At 40.3% G+C, this 16,747-nt stretch overlaps 1 protein-coding gene across 1 annotated transcript in view; it reads right to left on the reverse strand.

The window, feature by feature from the left end:
• The window catches only part of LOC120954690 (DENN domain-containing protein 1A-like), a 121,853-nt gene that overhangs the window by 33,571 nt on the left and 71,535 nt on the right, over positions 1-16,747 (reverse strand). The window lies entirely within an intron of this gene.

Here is a 16,747-nt window from a genome sequence, read left to right on the forward strand (position 1 = left end):
TTTGACCGTTTCTGCTAACCTTTCTCTGGGATTTCAGTAATAGTCACTCGATCAAAAATGGACAAGTGAAGCAGAACATAGCAGAAAAAACAGTCCACCTACATCATTCACCTTCACCATCCCGTTCGAAAATCAAACGAAACGCTCTATGCGATATCATTTCAATATTACGATGGTCCGTTTGAGAGATGAATCACTGGCCAGCGGAAATTGACTTCCCAGTTTTGGCAGATGTCACAATGGGCTGTCGAACGTTCCGAAGCGTACCATTTCATCATAGCAAAATGGGTTCGATAGATAAATGGCCCAACGATGTGTTCAATTTAGGCTGGATGCTCGGTGTACATTCACTCGGGCAGAACAGTATCGATATTGCTTGCCCCAGCAAACGATCGAGCAGTTCGGTCAAATCGTGTGTCAATCTGAACCGTTCGCCATTTAATGCACTTTGAATTGGGTCCATTCCTCGATGGTCTACATGTGTCTGCGTGTGTCTGTGTGTTAAGAAAGCCCTTCCAGCTTAGCCATACCGTCTGTCAGCCAAACTACCGATGGTATTGATTGAGGTAAACAATGTACAGTCCAACTGCCCTTTCTCCCCGCACGAGTTGGTTGAACTCCCAGGAACGCATTAGCACCGCTGTCAGTTTTCATCAACGTAAACATTAGGCCATGCTTTCGCAATATAATTGCATGCATTGAGCCGAAGATAAATTTGTACACACGCCAGGCATTCCTATCGATCTGGCAGACACGTTTATGGGGTAATAAATGGCAAGAATCTTGATCCAATGGTTTTCTCTTCCCCTCACTACTTGTTTTCGTCATAAACAACAATATAGTCAGTGTATGTAGAAGACTTTTGCGTTATTGTGCTAAACGAATTGCTGCAACTTTGGCTGTTTCCCTTAAATTGCAATAAATTCCTCTGCCAGCAGTTTCTTCTTTAAACATCGGGGAAAAAACTACACAAAAGCGTTGCTATAGACAGAGGAACCCAACGCAATATTTGTATGTTAGTTCCTAAGGAACTTATTTTCTATCTTGTTTTCATCCATGAGAAGGATAGAAAAAAAGAAATCCTCATCGCAATCTCAAACAATGCACTATCGGGCAGTGGAAACATGGCGTACAAAAATGCATTATGACGCTATGAAAATCTAACAAAATCCATTTCGAAATGAAAAATATTTGTTCCGAACGGTTCAATGGGAACACATTTCACGTTTATCTTGAGCGGTCATAAATTGAGTGAAGTGATTGAGCGGAAAAATGGTACGTTAAAAAGGTCATGACTTGCGGGCGTTTCGTTGCTGTTTTCATAATGCATCCGGTCGAATGCTTCAAAACGTTTGCGGAAAACAAGACGTTCTAGAACACTTTTGTGATTTTTTTAATAGAATGTAATTGAACTTACTCACAAATCGAATGAAGGTTGTTTAGTTACACAATTAAATCGATATTTTAAAAATATAGTTAACAATTTAGAGAATGTTGTTCATAATATATAATTGTTGATAGTTCGATTTTGATATTAAACTTAATCTAACACACATATTCATGGAGCTCTGTCGTTTTGCTAATCACAAATTAAGTCGATAGAAATGTTTGTAAACTAATTTTTATTCTAAAATTCTACTCCTCGATTTGTCATCATTTTCATGCAAATTTCAAGCAACGTGTTCCTTTTTGATGAACGCTCAAATGAAGCGAACATTCCATGCAAAGGCAAACCTTCTTGAATGACGAAGGATGTGAAAATAAATTACACCCATTAAAAGAAGCTCGTTCATTACACAGCGTTCACTTAACAAACTTTTTCCACACTCTTTCGGTCTTTTGTCACACCCCTGCTTTAAATATGTTTCTGAGGACAAATGAGCACAAAGAATGTAAAATTATAATGTAATGGTATAATTAATCACATCCCTCAACAATTCACTGCACGTTTATCAGCCCTTCATGTCACATCCTTCAAAGGGATTTTTTGTCGAGGAAATATCAATTTTTCAGTATCGTTTACAGCTCAATTATTTCACTTGTACATTGAGGCTATGATTTAAAAGCGGAAATAGCGACAAAAAAACTAACAACAAATAATCACAACCCGAGCTCATTGTAGCGAGTCGTAATTGGTCGGAAATTACCTGACGAAATCACGGCACACCCACTGGGGGGAGCAAGCTAACATAATCTAAGCTTCATTATTTCCCATTTCCATTCTCAGGTGTATTGCATATTAGAGTGCCTGTGTGTGTGCGTGTGTATGTTGCCTCAATGCCGCAGGCAAAACGGTTGTCCCTATGAAGGCCCCCAACAGGGGTCCATTGTAATGCTTCGGAAAGCTGTGAAAACAAACTCAGCAACCAACTCACCTGGGTGTTTTGTGTGTGTGTGTGTGCCCGGGGTAAAGTAAGAAAGCACAAAACGATACAACCACTAAAAATAGTAAAAACAAATACTGCTTTACCCTAATAAGCTATTATTCCTCTTTTCCGCTGCCGTCTGCTACAATTGCATGAACGACCAGGCGTCCTCCACCGGGCGGAAGCTGTCCGGTAGGGGCAGTCAAGCATGTGTTGAATCCTTTTACCTAGCCTTTGCTTGCCCGTACCATGCTGCAGCTGAATCTGGCAGGTTTTCCATTTTCGTACCACCCGGCCATGATAAGCCCCGCAGGTGACCTTCCACACGGTGTTGTGCATATTTCCTCCCCTCTCGTTATCACAAGGCTCCCTTTCCCTTGAGCAGGATGTTGGCGATTAGGAGCGATTTCCTCCGGGCGGGCTGTTTGGTGGTACATTCTAATTAAAAAGGGTCACGATACAGATTTTTTTGCACTCCCTTTTCGTTGTGTTTTGGGGCCCAAGGCTTTGGGTCTCCTTGTGCACACAAACGCACGCACACACCAGTAGCAGTTGCCCAATCGTGGGACAACGCTGAGCTGCCCAAAGTGCCGCACAGAATGGTAACGAGGCGGAAAATAGACCCAACTTGCGCACGTTGGTGGCAGAAGGATTGGATGGAGAGATTTTTTTTTTGTTATTCAGGATTGGACAGCAATATTATGAAAAATTGTAAAGGAGCGCTCAAAAAGAGAAATTGTTGCCTCACTTCTAAAACGATTAAACATGATGCTCGGTTGGTTTACGCAAAGCAAAAAAAGAATGAAACTGTCCGCCAGCTATGCAAAAGAGATTTTGTCTATCAGAGTGGAAAAATAGCACTGCGTGTTACAAACAGAGGGAAAAGAAAGGGTGTAAAATGTAAAACAAAAAAACGGCTTTGTTAAATTATTCATATTTGCTAATCCCGGACCATCACTGGCCATTAAAAATGAAAGTTTATTTTGTGACAATTTTCATAAAAAGATCTTAAAGACTTTACTTTATACTAGGAGTGGACAAAATGAAACCTCAAAGATTTTGTTTTGCATATATTAAGCTTTAATTTCTCTACCTTTGTTAAACCTTTAAACTCTAACCTTTACCTTGGAAAGCGTGTGCCGTAATAAGAAGCACACGCATCGTTTCTCGTATCTCCGCAACAAAACACATTTCAAAGCACGTTGTGTAGATAAATCCTTTTGCACCTGGGAAAATTGGTAATCCTCACTGTTTTCTTTTTTTGCATACACTTAACAGATAATGAGATACTCAACCTGTTCCGACCAACCTAAGATACACGAACAATATACAGAACTAGATAAGGGACTGGGTTGAATTGGACGCGTGTGCATTGTGTTAATGATTGCATTTACGTTGCATAAACACAACCATCAAGTACCGGGAAATGAATGCAATGAAGGTGGTTTAACACTTTAAGCGCCGTGTCATATAAATTCGCATGACGGTTTTGCTCACCGTTCAGCTTTGCATCTGACGCTCAGTGATTCTCTTGAGAACGAATGAGGTAGGAAAGAGAGAACGAGAACGACATGTGCTACGCCGCTTATTGCAATGAAACAAAAGAGTGATAACAATCGCACGAGAAACTGTCGCTCTCATCGCTCTCTTGCCATGCGCTACGTGCTCACTCAAAAACTGTGACGTCAGGCTGGCGGTCAAAGTGTTAAGACACAAAAGCCATCCACAACAGCGCTAACATTGTAAGGCAGTGAAGGTGTAACTGTGTCTAGCGGAAAGAATTTCTTTGGCTTTAGCTGTTGTAGTCGTTCTGAATAGAATAGTGGGGGGAGTTTTAATCGTGTTACTGCTTTTCTTTTCATCCCAGAAGTGTAATAATCAAATACGAATTCCCACAAAAGTAGAGAAAGGAATCTATGCAGATTTCTTTTTATCGCTTTACGGTAAGTTTTTTTCCTCCCAACTGCACTGCTTCGTTGCTGTAATCCTCTCAATTTCGCCTTCAGCATTGCTAAGCATTTCTTCCTGGAAACGGTTCTAATTTCCCGGTTGTTATCCTTTCAGCAAACACACAATGACACTCGGCGAATGCTTGTTTATCCTCGGGAGGTATCTATACCGAGCATGCTAAGGCTGATGAAATGGTCTTTAGTTCATTACAATCCACTGTCCCGCTGGCGTATCAATATGGTCGAAGCTCATTAGACCGCTCTTTCGATTTCGATTGAGGCTCATCGTAAGTGGAAAAAAACAAGCAAAACAAAGAACAGCAACATGCCGACCGCATGCTAGCGTCTTGGCAAGCGTATCTTATTGCCACCGGTGGTCAAGTCAGTGTCCTTTTGTGAACTGCTTGAGGAAATTCGCAACGTGATTTACTCCCTTAACGAGCTACGGCTACAACGTAGAAAAAAAACACAGAAAACCTTTGTTTCTTTCTCATTTGAGCTCAATAATTATCCTACACCACTCAACAGGACATCCTCAATCAGCCTCAATCGTACCATCGACAGAGAAAAGTTTTCTTTTGCTAACCCTGGAGCTTTATTAACGCCCCAGTGTGACACTGTGATCGGAAAGCGGAAAATAATTTTGCACACATTAAACGACCGTTTTCGTCTAGACGGGAAGAAGATAGCTCCCGCCATCAAGATAGTGCGTCGAAATGAAACGAGGTTTAGTTGTTTGTTTTTATCATTTCCCAGCGCTAGACACACATACACTCTCTCAGACCCTTCGAGCATTTTTACGAGCGTCAAGTTATATTCAATGAAACATATTTTTCACGACATTATTGCCACCCGAGAAAACAAATAAACGCTCACTCCGGGAATGGGAAATGGAGAGCAGCCAGCGGTAAACGATGTGGAAATTAAAGACGTGCGTACTGTGAACCCGACCTGAACGTCTGCAGGAACGTTTCATGGTTGTTTGATAGAGAAAATAGGTGATGCTTTTCACCACGAACTACACACATGAGAAATGATTTGGTAAACAGAATTATTGAAGGGAAATTTTGAATGTTACAATAGTAACATTGTGATTTTTTGATGAAATCATCATTACATTTATTCAATATTTTACACAAAATAAGTATGAAAATAATAGTTAAAGGTAAAAATTCCAGCTTCAAACACCATCAAAACTTGGCAGCTTAGGCAAAAAAAGCATAATTTAAAACAGGCAAATTTTAAGATTTTTATGACAAAGGCAAAGTAAATGCTAAATATTTTATATGTTTTTCAAAGGTTTTTCAAAATGAGGAATTATGTTCCCAAAACCAACTAAAAACACCTCTACAACTGATCTTCAGCATAGATTTTCGTACAGTTTTTTTTTTGTTTAAATGCAACATCTTTATTCCCTTTCGAAGAAAAAAGGCTAGCTACAATGTTATCCAAAAAATGAACACATTTCTCCCAACAAATATATCATCACCGTACGAATGCGCTGTAGTGTGTACGCACCAAAGCAGTTTGCTAGTGTATATGTTGCCTCTAATGCACCCGGCATGGGAAGGAAAAACACATTGCCATCATCCATAAGGCCCCGGATAAACATCTCAATCCCATTATCCACCGCTTTACAGACCTTGATGCCTTCGAGTGCAATCCATTTATCACTTTCCCGGGTGTTGCAATCGTGTCTCTAGCTCGCGCGCCATATCAATTCCTCCCATGCCGGGGCAGTTTTGGGATGCAATCAGTTCGAAGCGTCCGTTACCATGACACCTAGTGGAAAATACGAAATCCTGACGCAACAACAAAGCGCAACAAAAAGTAAGATGGAAATAACAAATACAAAAAAACGCAATAACTATTTTGCAATGCAACACAGTGCGGGAAAAACAAAGGTTGATGCGACGAACGATCGGACCAGCAGCAGCACCCATTTTCGATCCACTGGGAGTTTATTTTCGTCCCCCTTAGCAACCTTATCAAGCGGATGCAATCTGCGAATAACGCAACAGGCGGAAAGCTGACACTCGACATAAACGGAAATGAGGCGGTACAATAAAGGCTAAAAAAAGTACACAAACACACATACAGACAACACAGAGGAAAAGGATACGCGTCTGGAAACGCCTTCTGGTCCGGCACAATGTCGGGTGATGATAGTTTTTATTTTTTTGTTTTGTTCCCTCCAAGCCTTTATCTATCCGTAACAACCTTCCTAACAACGGTATACTACTGTGTGCTTGTTGTTTCAAGGGTTGCTGGATTTTATTTGCACCATGTAATGCGAAAGCTTCCTCCCTGCCCTGGGCGGATGGATGGATGGATGTGTTGGAGCCAAGTTGGAAAAGAGTTATACGCGTAACAGCCCTCATACAAACGGAACTACGTCAAATGGCGCTTTCCAGCACCATGTTGGACGACATATGTGAGCCGTAAAATAAATGTGTGCGTGTTTTTTAACCGTACTTACTCTGCACTGAAAAGCTGCCAACGAAATGAGTAAGGATTCAGACACCCCGGTACGCTTGATTCACTCATTCTACGCTGAGTGGTCATCCTGGTGGGTTTATGTTGTTGCGCTTCCATTACGATGTATCATCATAAATCCCACATCCCACTCCCGCCACCATTCGGATCTTTCAGGCTCACAACACAAAAAAAACAAGAACCAGCATACTGCTACTACATCGGATCATAAATAGTCGATAACGAGGATTATGGGTGTGAAAGTGTGGTAAAGTATGGCGCAAAATGTAATCGATTGGCATCAACGTGTTGACGATCACTGGGAATGATAGCGATGTTTCTTACAGTAAACACGAATTGATGGACGGCGAAGAGCTACAAAAAATGTTATAAATGTTTCAAATATGCCAAACAACAACATGTTTCCTGATGCTATAACACGCTATTTTTTAAGTTTACTTCCAGCTGTCAGATGCTGGCTTATGTTACTTAAAAAAATCTGTGTTTAAAATATGACGCACAGTCTGCAAGAAGCTGTTACTATTTCGAATCATAAATCACGCAATGCACGACGGTTCTTTTTTTGAGGAACACTCCCAGAACATGATTGAGATTACATTCTTCCCAAAGGTAAATAAACATTCTTCGCGCTGTTCTCAGCCTTTGCTTTGAACACTAAGAACACCAAGCACTATCCAAGTGTCACTGTTTGTAACTCGACTTGTAACATACTGTTCCTACCCATTTTCCTTGTTAGCTTTCGAGCATGCATACAAGATGCATCACACGACAAGTAGAAGACACACATGCAAACCATATATACACAATAAATCATACTCATCCTTCCACTTTGGACGGGAATGATCTCCACTTTCGCTTCGCAAAACCATACTCCCGAACAAGCAAGCGATCGTGTTAGATAAGCAAAAGTTGTCCATCCGAGAGTAAAACGTAATTAAATTCCGCTCAACTTTTCACACGTTGCGGACAGTGATAAATTATGATGCAATATCGCCCCAGCACAGTATCGGGGGAAGTAAACTTAGCCGTTTTACTTTCTTAAAGGAAGTAAGGCACATCAGACTGGAAAGAAATGGTGAAGTTGGAGGTACAAGAAAATAAAACAGTACACCACACGCTAAACTACGATTGAAGTTTGATTGAGCAAACTATAACTTCACCAAAGTCGAAACGGGCTCTCAAGACGCTAAAGTACACGGCCCAGAAAGCTCGGAAACAGCATTGACCTACTCCTGGAAGCGTCTTTTCAGTGTTATAATATTTTGCACTGGTGTAATAAGCCTATGGCTTCCGGGTAAGTTTTGTGCGGAGCTAGCTGGTAGAGAAGATAACGATAGGCTGTCATTTGCAGATCTGAGTGAGTAATCGTTTAATGAAGAGGATTATGATGGAGGATTAGCATGAAAAAGGTACTCGAGTAAAGTAATTAATTTTTAAACTACGCCATGAAAGAAGGAATCGCCCCTTGCGGAAAGAAGTATTTGAACAAATTAGTAATTTACTGTTGTACACATTTTGATGGGGATTAACTGTTCAAAAGACTAAGCACAGACAGAGCAGCAGCTTAAAATTAATGCAGAGTAATAACAGTTGAACAGAACGAAAATTATTTCACTTTGAGATTCATTCCAGTAAAATTCTATTTCTAACTTGAAAATTCTAAATTCTAAATAAAAATCTAATGAAAATTAGGTACAACACTAACATTTTACTGCTTATCTCAAAAATGTGTGGTATGTTTTTGAGCAGAGTCATTTAATCTGATTGGTTAAATGACTTCCCCCTTCGAAGAAAACTGTCTTCATTAAAAAAAATCACGATAAAACCCTAAAGTACCGTATTTTGACGTGGATAACGTCTCCCCGTGTATACAGACCCCCTTGATAAATAATTTAATATTTTTGAAAGAAAAAAATCTTTTAATTTGACAAAATTCAAAAAACAACTTCAACATTGACATTCCAATTTGGCTCAGATCGAATTTGTTGCTTTTCACGCTTGTACAACAAGCGAATAATAGAGTTACTTTGGTAGTTTCGTTAGTTTACTTTCTTATTCTTGTAGTAATTGCTTCCTCAGGTAATTGCTATTAGCAAGATCAATTGTTTCCTCAGGTTGCAAACCTCTTTCATTTTCCTTATGTATTTCTTTTTTCCGATATTACAGCCGTTGCCGTCAAATTTTGGCCGTAAGTCATGTATTTTTGTCTCGTAGGCGTCAATTTTTGACAGTGTGCATCAATTTTTGTCTCGTAGGCGTCAATTTTTGACAGTGTGCATCAATTTTTGTCTCGAAGGCACCATTTTTTGTCCAATGGTCACAAATTTTTGTCTCTTGGTAGTTTTTCGTTATTTTAATATTTTAATAATTCCAGAATGCAAAACAAAATTAAAGAGGTTATACAATGCAAAGGAATAAATTCAGGAATTCTATATTTCACATAGTTTTACGTCTTATTTATAATAATATAGGCGTTGCCGTCAAATTTTGGCCGTAAGTCATGTATTTTTGTCTCGTAGCCGTCAATTTTCGACAGTGTGCATCAATTTTTGTCCCGAATGCGTCAATTTTTGTCAGTGTGCATCAATTTTTGTCTCGAAGGCACCAATTTTTGTCTCATGGTCACAAATTTTTGTCTCTTGGTATTTTTTCGTTATTTTGATATTTTAATAATTGCAGAAAGCACAACAAAATTAGAGTGGTTATACAATGCAAAGGAATTAATTCAGGAATTCTGTTTATTTCACATAGTTTTATGTCTTATTTATAATAATATCAAAACAATTTAGAGAAGGTTAATCCTCGATTATTTCTTCATTTTGGCATCGTGGCAAATCTTCTTCTTCTTTTGGCTCAACGACAGTTGTCGATCAAAGCCTGCCTGTACCACAACTTGTGGGCTTGGCTTTCAGTGACTTATTGATCCCCCCATACCAGGATAGTCAGTCCTACGTATGGCGGCACGGTCCATTTGGGGCTTGAACCCATAACGGGCATGTTATTAAGTCGTACGAGTTGACGATTGTATTACGAGACCGGTAATCGTGGGAAATAGTTAAATAAATTCCTAAAATAGTTCTCGCAATCCGTACGGTTTATGTATCATTGTACTGCCATTTTCGATTGAGGAGTACAAAGTATATTCATTGTTCAAAAGCAATCAGCTGTGTTGATCTACGTACCTGAAATTAAGTCAAAAATTTTGAAGCATTTTCTTTAAAATCCCAATAAAATATTCATAAACCACAGATTTTTATTGAAATTAAATGTTGCTACAATTAAATAACCCTAACTACGCGTCAAATCAGGTAAACTCATGTTGATATATAAAGAGGCAAAATTTCATGAACAAGCGACAAAAATTGATGACCATGAGACAAAAATTGGTGCCTTCGAGACAAAAATTGATGCGCACTGACAAAAATTGACGCATTCGAGACAAAAATTGATGCACACTGTCAAAAATTGACGCCTTCGAGACAAAAATTGATGCACACTGTCAAAAATTGGTGACTTCGAGCCAAAATTTGACGGCAACGCCTGTATCAAAACAATTTAGAGAAGATTAATCCTCGATTATTTCTTCATTTTGGCATCGTGGCAAATCTTCTCCTTTTTTTGGCTCAACGACCATTTTCGATCAAAGCCTGCCTGTACCACAACTTGTGGGCTTGGCTTTCAGTGACTTATTGATCCCCCCATAGCAGGATAGTCAGTCCTACGTATGGCGGCACGGTCCATTTGGGGCTTGAACCCATTACGAACATGTTATTAAGTCGTACGAGTTGACGACTGTATTACGAGACCGGCAATCGTGGCAAATAGTTAGATAAATTCCTAAAATAGTTCTCGCAATCCGTACCTAAATGGCAGATAAACCTTTGTACTGCCATTTTCGATTGAGGAGTACAAAGTATATTCGTTGTTCAAAAGCAATCAGCTGTGTTGATCTACGTACCTGAAATTTAGTCAAAAATTTTGAAGCATTTTCTTTAAAATCCCAATAAAATATTCATAAACCACAGATTTTTATTGAAATTAAATGTTACTTCAATAAAATAACCCTAACTACGCGTCATGTTGATATATAAAGAGGCAAAATTTCATGAACAAGCGACAAAAATTGATGACCATGAGACAAAAATTGGTGCCTTCGAGACAAAAATTGATGCGCACTGACAAAAATTGACGCATTCGAGACAAAAATTGATGCACACTGTCAAAAATTGATGCTTTCGAGACAAAAATTGATGCACACTGTCAAAAATTGGTGACTTCGAGCCAAACTTTGACGGCAACGCCTGTATCTTCGTTGATACTCATGCACAACCACAATGACTATGTTTGTATGCAATCCAATGTAAAGTTTCAGGTATAATCGAAAAGTTTTACTCGTATAACCACTAGTTTTAGTCTGATTTTGGTAATTTTATATCTAAAAAGTTCATCAAAGTTAAAATAATGTTGATTGAGGTAAATTTCATTCGCAATCCAATATAATTTACTTGTTTGTATATTACGTAAAAGAAATTCAATCATCCAAACCCCTATCAAGCTCTATTTAGCTGAATCGATGATTATTTTATATTTCATCGACCAAACATACATTAAACACTTTTCAGATTATTGTTGTACGAAATGCACGAAATATGAGTAGACTGAGAATACTTTTAACATTATTCTTACATTAGAGTAAAGTGGCTACTAACTAAAATATAAAATTGATATTTGTATATAACTAATGGAATTTGATAATTATGTTAAATTCCTTCAATCACAAACATTTGATTGTTCCTAATTAAGCAATAAATTCAGTTCCAGGAATGGAAAACAATGATCCCTGCTACAATCCAATCAAACACCTTCCACAACACTTAACGTTAATGTGACTGTATAACAATAAAACAACTACCACACGAAGCGCGTACCACAAAGTTTCCATTTTCCAATCAAGCATTAAGCAGCGATTTAAAACGCATTACAATAAATTCTGTCGAGCGATGTTCACATTTCACTCGCAAAAACACATACCCAAGTGGTAAATGAACTTGCTACAACCGTGTTTATTATTCGCATGTGAGTATGGGTACCTACCCTTCAGCACAACAAAACAAACAAACTCTAACAGATTTACTGAGAAATGAGAAGTTTTGTGCAAAAACAATCCCATTTCATAATTCAACAAACATTTTTTTTATATATCCACAGACCGGTAGCACCCTTACCAGGTATGACTTGGATAAACCCGCAACCCCTTTTTGCTTAATGCTGGTATTTATTTGTTCAACGCAAATGCTCTACCATTTCCCTCTAAAGCACTGTGCGCACTCTGCGCTAGTGTGTGTGTTGGGTGTCGCAGGGAGTTCATTTATACTCCTGCTCCAAGGGACGTTTTGCCTCCGGCATCCCGGCATTTAATCTACTTCTCGGCTGGGTTTTGTTTGCAAAATTTAAAGCTCTTTTGTTGAGTGAGGCAACAAAACCCTTTTGATCGTAGACGGTCTGTGGAAAGAAACGTTGAACGTCGAAGATGTCCCTTTTTTTGCCATTCCTCACCTCTCTGGAGAGTGCCCATGATCCGGCGGATCTTAGAGCCTCATCAACGCTCTAACCCTTCTCTAAGCAGTCAGGCTTAGACGACAAAGTCTAGCTGGAAAAACCGCTCTCGAGAGTGTCTTCGTACGGTAGTCTATCAAGGAAAAAAAGTCCGGGACAACGAAGAAAATCGAGACCATTCTTAAACACTGCTTCCCATCCTTTGTCCTGATGAGGGAGACTCGATGTAATCCCATTGCTTTCGCTTTTCCATTCCAATGGTCTGGCGTTTCCTCAACCCTATTAGTGTCGGCAAGAGAGTTTGGTATATATCGACTTCGACCAACTTACTGCACGGTCACACACCGAGTGTCAGTAATGGTGAGCCACCGCCGTGTGAAGTTGTCCACGTCCCGTTTATTTGTGCTCCGGCCGGCGAGCGTAATTTCGATTTAAAACATCAATACTGACACAAAGACCGATTAAAGGGAAAGGAATGTAATGGAAAGCAATGGATTGAACAGACGAGAGAGAGAGAGAGAGAGAGAGAGAAAGGTAAAAGGACGAGCTGCGGCGAATCATCAAACACAGCAGTCTCAACCTTCGTCGCATTCCTGTACAACCTTCATTTCAACCCGCACACCACGCAGCCACCCCACAGACAGAAAATGGTGGAGGGAGTAAGCTTGAAAGAAAATGTACTTACAAGGCTGGCTCCCAAGACACACGGTCCGGTTGTTTAACCTTGGCCTCGGTTTCTGTGTTTGCCATTTTCTTTTACAGCGTTTTACAACTGCGTTCTGGAAGTGTTGGGATGGTTGGGGGAGCACAGAACAGAAACAAAAAAAATGGAGTAAAACGGAGACAAGCACGAAAGTACTCACATAGCACACCATTACTGCGAGTAAATTCCTTGAGCTATGTTTCAACCTACGAGCTTTCTAGTGTTCTTCAAACAATAGGAGAAACATATACATACATCTGCACACGTACACAAAGCACAAATGTGAAGTGTGTGTGTTGACTGTGAAGGGTGTGGAAATATGCATGGCCACTAGAACCTACAACTACTGCTGCTGCTGCTGCTGCTACCAGGGGACTGCCGCTCAATCGCAGTACGTACTGCTACGTGGCACTTTTACTAAACGGTTCTGAGTAAGCTGGCGAGACCACTAGATGCTACCGGATTGTGCTCTATGTAAATACGCACTCGATGGGAGAAGAAATCTGAAGCAAAAGGATGCTCATACCTTTGGGGTAGTTTGATTGGAGCACTGACGGGGTCTTTTTTTTATAGGAACCTCTCGAATTAATCCGAAGCACGTGCTCCAATGGCAGCTGTTCGATGGCAGCATCGTGAACTCGAGACATGCGCGGATTTTTCTCCATGGAAACTAAGTTTTGTCGGTTGAAGATGTTTTACAAGATGTTTGGAAGGTTGGTTTAGGTAAAAGATGAAAAATGTAAACAGATTCGGTTCGCAAATATATTTGTTCGTTTTCATCCCATCAAATTGAAGCGTACTGTAATCACCAAATAATTCTTATTTATAATATTTAAGTACATAGTCATAGTCTTACAACCTTTGTAGTAATAACTAATTCATAAAAAGCTTTATTGAACTTATTAGTTCTACACAATCTACAATATGCATCATGTTAATCAATCAATCATTAAAGTCACGAATCACATAAATCTAAAAGTGTTTCGCAAAACGTATCCAGTCCAGTTTTAACAGAAACTGTAACATAATTAGCAAATGCCATGAAAGCAAATGCCTCAATGACAAACTAAGCTAAACAGATAATTCCATCAATGAATAAAATTGGCATATTTTTTATATTTTATCAAATCGCCTTTCGTGTCTAAAAGCTGTACTGCTAAAGTAAAATAGCTTAGAAGGAAACGCCGATATTTTCAGCAGGAGACTTTAAGCTAGTATATTTTTTATTTAGTAGGAACGATCCGCAGCATTTAAAATGACTCAATTTATTCGGTTTAAATATTTTGATGTTTTAAAATTGAATCAGTATTTACTTGAAGTTCTTCCTGCTAAGAACAACACAGCTGGCTCAACAAATAACTGAAAACCACCAATTATTAATACATTCGTTCCCACAAAACTTGTGATGTATCATTTGCTCTTTTGCAAAACCTCAGCAGAATTAGCACTATCAAGTGAAACTATACCATCTTTTGTCATTATAAACCTCTTCAAAAGCACACCAAAGAGGCACGCGCGTATAGAAACAGATAGCTTAAGCCACCATAAAACCATAGCACAACACAACACTTTATCGGCACACAATCCGGTCTGTTCCGCCATTTCCATTTAGCATAAATTGGAATTCATTAAACCTTTTCCACCACGGCCACACGTGCCGGCATCGGGCCACATATGGAGAATCCCTGGCTTTTCTCGACAGCTTTCACTACACGCGACGCCCACACGGTTTCGCGGTTTTTTAATAATTCGTAAACCTCACCTTCAATCTCGCCCTTCTCACTCTTTCTCTCTCTCTTTTCCTCACACCAAAATGTCCACAACTCGAGTGTGGTTTTCCCGGAAAAACTAACATAGATTGCTTCTGACGCTTTCCCGGTTCGATGCGAAAGCTTCCAAAGAAGAGCCGAGCAAGCGGGGAAGGGGGATGAGCCGTAACATTACTGCCGCTATTACCACTGACTGTGCGATCGCTGGTGGCCTTGGTAACGTGGGAATGCCGCAAGCATTCCCCAATTTCTATCCACTCATAAAACAAACATCACAAACGCAAGCACAGCATGTCGGTTTTGGGCAAGGATTTTCACCATCTGCCCCCAAGGGCAGAGTAATGGAATATTTTAAGCCGATAAAAATGAGAATATAAAGCACCATTTTTCGGATGGTTCTTTATCGATCGACCGACATGGTCGTTGGGAGGTCAGCCAGTACCGGACCGGAGCGCGCGTGGTATTACATTGCTCGGGAAGCGCAAAGAAAAGCCACACTACAAACGTGTTGCTGCTACTGCTGTGTCTGTTCGGTGTCGGTTCCCCGTGGGGAATAATTTTTGACTAAAACTGCCCCACAGTATAGCAAAGCCAGCAAAACACGAAGTCGAAACGCTGGTAAGTGGATTTGTAAGCGAACGACCACTGAGTGAAGGATAGAGAGAGAGAGACGGAGAGAAAGAGACCGAGCGAAAGCAACAACCCACCATGGGATTCAAATTTACGGACTTTTCACGCCATTTTTCTTCCCTGTTTTCCATTTTTGCAGCACGGCAAAGTGAGTGGGAGAGGTCGTAGGCGACAGGATTTATTGATTCTCCCGGCACGGAGAAGTGCCTCGGATGTGCCCGGACTACCCATCCGTATCCGAGAGCCGTACCGACCGATCCAAGAGGATAAATTGTCCCTCATTCCAGATCTCCGGATACGTTCTGCGAAAGACGACGAGGACATTATCACCGTACGCAAAACGAGGGAAAATAACCCCCACACGCAAAGTCGTCCGGGCATAAGAATGTACGACGTTCAAAGAATTGCAAAATAAGCATGGATTTGGACGCACCGAACAATACGGGTTTGCTGCGGGTACACGTATTTGACTCCAAGCAAACAGCACCACAACTTCGTGCAGGTCGAAAATCGGCAACACACACCGTAGTAGCACGTGGCTCGCTCGAGCATGCGTTCGTGATAATGGTACGTGATGCGTTGTCCTACGGTTGTCACTGCCGTACCACGAAATGGAACCAAGCTTTACGACTCGGGTCCGACAACAACAACAGACGGACGGACACGAGCACTCGCCGGTGCTGGTGATATGATCGGTTTTGGTGTTGGGATTATGTTTTGATTTGTAAAAGGCATTTTGTCGGCACCCTGTCCATTGGCGTTTTGTTTCGCGTTTTGGGTGATTTTGGCATTTATTGGTCCAACGAGAGTACAGCACAGCATACGCATCGTGAAAATTCCAGTATGGCAGTATGACCAAGCAAATAATGTGTGTTGAGCGAATGGGAGACTAATAATCGTGTCCAAATTACAGCACACTACTGTGTTTGGGTGTGAAAACCATCCGAAAGATGCTCCCAGTTTTGAGTGCATCTGGCGCCATCGCTGGGACATGGATGGTTTTGAGACGTGCTCAGGGTGCAATTATCCCTTTCTTTATGTGCCAATCAGCCCAGTCATAAAACCATTTTCCATTCCATTCCATTTTAAGTTACACCCAATCACATACCAGCATATGTGTGGTGCGAAAACATATTTTGGGGGATGGCCATTACGTGATAATTATATGAATATGTTTTCATTGTGTATGGTTCTGTGTAAAATGAAGATTATCCAATTGGTAAATATTCCATGTTTCTTAATGTTACGATGTGGAACTACAACAAGGTTGAACAAAGA

This window comes from Anopheles coluzzii, chromosome 3, assembly GCF_943734685.1.
Source record: "Anopheles coluzzii chromosome 3, AcolN3, whole genome shotgun sequence".
NCBI lineage: Eukaryota > Metazoa > Arthropoda > Insecta > Diptera > Culicidae > Anopheles > Anopheles coluzzii.